This window comes from Vombatus ursinus, unplaced genomic scaffold (assembly GCF_900497805.2).
Source record: "Vombatus ursinus unplaced genomic scaffold, bare-nosed wombat genome assembly UNPS02014791.1, whole genome shotgun sequence".
NCBI classification, from domain to species: Eukaryota; Metazoa; Chordata; class Mammalia; order Diprotodontia; family Vombatidae; genus Vombatus; species Vombatus ursinus.
In genome coordinates, this window is record NW_020954569.1 from 60,049,846 (window position 1) to 60,055,257 (window position 5,412).

A 5,412-nucleotide genomic window follows, 5' to 3' on the forward strand; every position below is an offset into this window, starting at 1 on the left:
CTGTCTATCTATCTATCTATCTATCTATCTATCTATCTATCCATCCATCTATCCATCCATCCATCCATCTATCTATCTATCTACACACACATATAATTTTTTCCCTCCCAATACCCTAATACTGACAAAGGCCTCATGAGTTACAAATATCATCTTTCCATGCAGGAATGTAAACAGTTCAACATTAATAAGTCTCTTATGATTTCTCTTTCCTGCTTACATCTTCATGTTCCACTTGAGTCTTCTGTTTGAAAGTCAAATTTTCTATTTAGCTCTGATCTTCTCAAAGTCCCCTATTTCACTGAATGACCATTTTTTGCCCTGAAGGATTATACTGCTGGGTAGGTGATTCTTGGTTATGACCCTATCTCCTTTGCCCCTTGAAATACTATATTCTATGCCCTCTGGTCCCTTAATGTAGAAGTTGCTAAATCTTGTGGTATCCTGATTGTGTTTCCATAATACTTGAACTGTTTCTTTCTGGCTGCTTGCAATATTTTCTCCTTGACCTAGGAACACTGGAATTTGGCTATTATATTGCTAGGGGTTTTCCTTTGGGCATCTCTTTCAGGAAGTGATCGGTGGATTCATTCAATTTCTATTTTGCCCTCTGGTTCAAAAATATCAGGGCAGTTTTCCTTGATAATTTCTTAAAAGATGATGTCTAGGCTCTTTTTTTATTATTATTATGGCTTTTAGATAGTCCAATAATTTTTAAATTCTCTCTCCTGGATCTGTTTTCCAGGTCAGTTGTTTTTCCAATGAGATATTTCATATTGTTTTCTATTTTACCATTCTTTTGGATTTGTTTTACAGTGTCTTGATTTCTCATAAAGTCACTAGCTTCCAATTTCTCTATTCTAATTTTTAAGGAAGTATTTTCTTCAGTAAGCTTTTGAATTTCCTTTTCCATTTGGCCAATTTTACTTTTTAAAGCTCTTCATTGACTTTTTGGACCTCTTTTGCCATTTGGGTTAGGCTACTTTTTAAGGTGTTATTTTCTTCAGTATTGTTTTGAGTCTCTTTTAGCAAGCTCTTGACTTGTTTTTCATGATTTTCTTGCATCACTCTCATTTCCCTTCCCAGTTTTTCCTCTACTTCTCTGACTTCTTTCTCAATATGCTTTTTGAGCTCTTCCATGGACTGGGACTGATTCATATTTTTCTTGGAGGCTTTGGATGTAGGAGCTTTGACTTCATTGCCTTCTTGTGGTTGTATGTTTTGATCTTCTTTGTTACCAAAAAAAAGATTCTATGGTCTGACTTTTTGGGGGCTTTGTTTGCTCATGATCCCAGTCAACTACTTGAGTTATAAACTCTTTGTTAAGGTGGGGGTCTGTTTCCAGTATGGAGAATGTACTGTCCTAAGCTTCAGCAGTTTTGTGCAGCTGTTTTCAGAGATACTTCTAGTGACCTGTAAATTTTCAGTTTGTCCAAGGTGGTATCATAAGGAGTGAGGTGTTTACTCTTTTCCTGGTCTGTGATCTGATCTATGAGTGACCAAAATCACTCTTTTCTGCCTTGGAACTGTGAGGAGGATTTCCTCTCTACCACCAGTACAACCTTTACCATGTCAGCACTCCCCCTTGCCCCAGGACCACCACCCAGAATTATGACCCAGATCCAAGCACTGGCAAAGCAAGAAAATCCTGCAACAACATAGAGATCCTTGCAATCCCCCTTTGATCAGCCACTAGATTCCCCCTCAGTCTGTGTGCCAGAAGCTCTGGAAACAGCTGCTCCTCCAGGGTAATGCTTGGGATAGGGATGGGACTGAGCTCTCTCTCACTGCAGTCACAGACTTTTCCCTTTACCTTCTAAATTGTCTTTGGCATTCTTGGGTTGAAAAGTCTGGAAACTACCACAACTGCCCATGATTTAGTCCTCTGAGGCCTGCTTCAGGTTTGCTGAGGCTTGGTTTGCTTGTGTGACCATGCCAAACTGCATTCCTCTCCCTGCTCCACGTGATATGCCTTTCTGATCAACCATCCAGGCTGTCTTGGGCTGGAAATTTGTTTCATTCTGTCTTTTCATTGGTTCTGCTCCTGTAGAATTTGTATAGAGACATTTTTTACAGGTATTTGGAGGGGTTTGGGGAGAACTCAAGCAAGTCACTGCTTTTACTCCCCATCTTGGCTCCACCCCCTGCTTGTTATGTTTATGCAAGTCTTTCCATTTGTTTTCTAAAATCAACATGCTCATCATTGTTTTTTTTGTTTTTTGTTTTTGTCTTTTTTTTTACAGCACACTAGTATTTCATCTTCAAGTATTTATTAAATGCATACTAAGTAAGATGCTATTCTAGTAACTGAAGACAAAGAAACAAAATTGTAATAGGCCTTGAAAGAGCATACATTTGTGCAGGAAAGACAATATATGCACATATAGCCATCTCCAGAATAAAATAATGGAATGAAACGGACCTCCAATTGTTTGGAAGATCAGGAAGGCCTTCATATATCAAGTGGTTCTTGAACTAGATTGAAGGGATCTTCACATATAGTTTCATTTGTGATTTCTTGAAATACAGCACTAGAAAACCAAGTTTCAATAAAGCCCATTAGGATTCAAATTGAGCTACTTGAAAATGCCTTGAACCTAAACCACTCTGACTTTCATTGATCAGGGAAAAATAAGTGACAGCTAAATCCTTACTTGATCATTGTTTTTGTTTTGATGGTTCATAGTGAGTGAAGATAGCAATTATTTCCACTATGGCCCCAAACCCTGAGGGTCTTCCCCTACCAGTTTGATCCAGTTTGATTTTTTTTTAAAGTAGGCAAACTAGGCCATCTTTTACCTCATTTCTTACCTAGCCTTAAATCACTGAATGAATGTTGCCTCAGACAAACTGAGAGCTGGGAAAGAACTTAGCTTAAAACAACCAAGGTCTCCCACTGCATCTGGGATCATATCCAGTCGTCCTGATCTTTATCTTACCAGTAGACTCAGATGACCATGGAGAAGAAATTGAGGTTGAAGCTTTTGCCCAACATTGCCTCACTTAAATCCAATTCATTTGCAAGTCAAGACATAACTCTCCTGATGTCATTGGTCATCCTTGAGAATGAAGGACGAACAACAATGACAACAATGAAAGTGACTCCACAAAAAGAGAGAAGGTATTCTAGGGCTAGAAGTGGTAGTTATCCCCTTTATGTCATATGTTCTATACAAGTCACCATATAGTTTTTTACAATTATATTTTAAGTTTAAGGTCATTGTCACTAGGAACCTTATTATATAAAGTGAGATTTTAGCCCAGACGATTTGTGAATATTTTATACCTATTCTTAATATGTTTTCTTAGTAAATGAGTTTTCTTTTGTTAAGATTAATTAATTTTTAGTTTTCAACATTCACATTTTTAAACTTATTTATTTATTTTTTGTTTTCAACGTTCACTTTTACAAGATTTTGACTTCTATGTTCCCCCCCTCTCCTCTCCCCTCTCCAAGATGGCATGTAATCTGATACAGGGTATATATGTACAATCATATTAAATTTGTTTCTACATTAGCCATGTTGTAAAGAAGACTCAGAACAAAACAGAAAAAAAAACTGCAAGAAAGAAAAAAAACAAATAGAGAAAATAGTATGCTTTGATCTGCATTCAGACTCCATAGTTCTTTCTCTGGATGTGGATAACATTTTCCATCTTACGTCTTTCGCATTGCTGAGAAGAGCTAAGTGTATCAAAGTTGGTCATTGCACAATGTTGCTCTTACTGTATGCAGTTTCCCTTGGTTCTGCTCAGCTCACTCAGCATCATTCAGATAAGTCTTCCAAGGTTTTTCTGAAATCTGCCTGCTTGTCATTTCTAAGGGAATGATAGTATTTCATTGCATTCATATACTGTAACTTGTCCGGCCATTCCACAATTGATGGGTATCCCCTCTATTTCCAATTCTTTGCCAAAACAAAAAGAGCTATTATAAGTATTTTTGTATGTGTGGATCCTTTCCCCTTGTCATGATCTCTTTGGGGTACAGACCTAGTAATGAGTGATATTGCTGGCTCAAAGGGTAGGCACAGTTTGATAGCTCTTTGGGCATTGTTCCAAACTGCTCTCCAGAATGGTTAGATCAGTTCACAACTCAATCAACAATGCATTATTGTTCCAATTTTTCCACATATTCTCCAACTAAATAAGTATTCTAAAGATAATGGAGTATGGGAAATTGTTGATATGGAACATATTGCTGGATGCTCATGATTGTGAGAAACCTGTTTCACCAAGGTTACATCTAGAATCCTGAAACTAGTAGTAGTCATCAAACCTATGTAGTCTTAATCCTAGATTGCTGGAGGAAGTAGCCATAGAAAGTTAAATAAAATACCAAGATCCTCAGAGTCAGCAGGGACCTTGGATGTTATTTAACCAACCCCTAGTTTAAAAATAATTTCTTTTTCAGCATCCTTTGTGATTAATTATATATCATCTATGCTTGATTTTCCTTTGACCTATTATTCAGTTCTCCACAAGACAATCCATTCTGTTCTTTCTAATCTCTAAATTTTGGGAAATTCTTCATTATATTGAGATGAAATCTGCCTTCCTGCAATGTCAAATTATTGAGCCCAATTCTCTTCTCAGGTAGCAAACAATATGAATACATTACTTCTTTCATGTAATAACATGTTATAATGGAAAGAGTTGTGAACTTGTAGTGACAGAGCTGAGTCTTAATTTCAATTCTACTATCTATGATCTTGGGTGAGACACCATATGCTTGACCTCATTTTCTTCATCTATAAAATACATGGGGTAGGATCGAGGTATAACAAGAGAGAAAAACATTTCAAAGTGTCTTTCTAGTTCTAAATCTATGATCTTTTGATATATTCCAAAAGCTTGGAAACATTTCTTAAGATCCCTATTGGGGGGGTAGAAAGTTGTTTCTATAATATAATTTTGTTTCTGGTGCTTCCTAACTATTCCTTCATATACCTGGTCTTGTTCCCTTGCTTCCTATGAATTTTGAACCTGGCTCACTTCTCAGATTCTATCCACTATACTTCACCTTGCCTTTTGATTTCTGTGGCTTATCCAGTTCTTCATTGTAGAACTTTAAACCTAATTTGTCATCTTCCTCTGACTTGTAGTAACATTATGTGGACAATTTTTGGATTCATCACAACCAATTTTAGATTTCTTGAGCTTCAGGAAAGTTTACACACATGTTTAATCAGCAAGTGAATACTAAAAACAGTAAGCCTCTATTAAGCATGTTTTAACACTGAAGCAAAGTAGTAAAGTAGAAAGAACAGTGACTGGAGTTTAGACCTCACCTCTGACAAGTCACACAGGTTATCTTGGACAGAGTCACTTAACACTTAATACCTTAGAATCAGTTTCTTTGTCTGTAAAATGAAGTGTTTGAACTAGATCACCTTTGAAGTACTTTCCAAT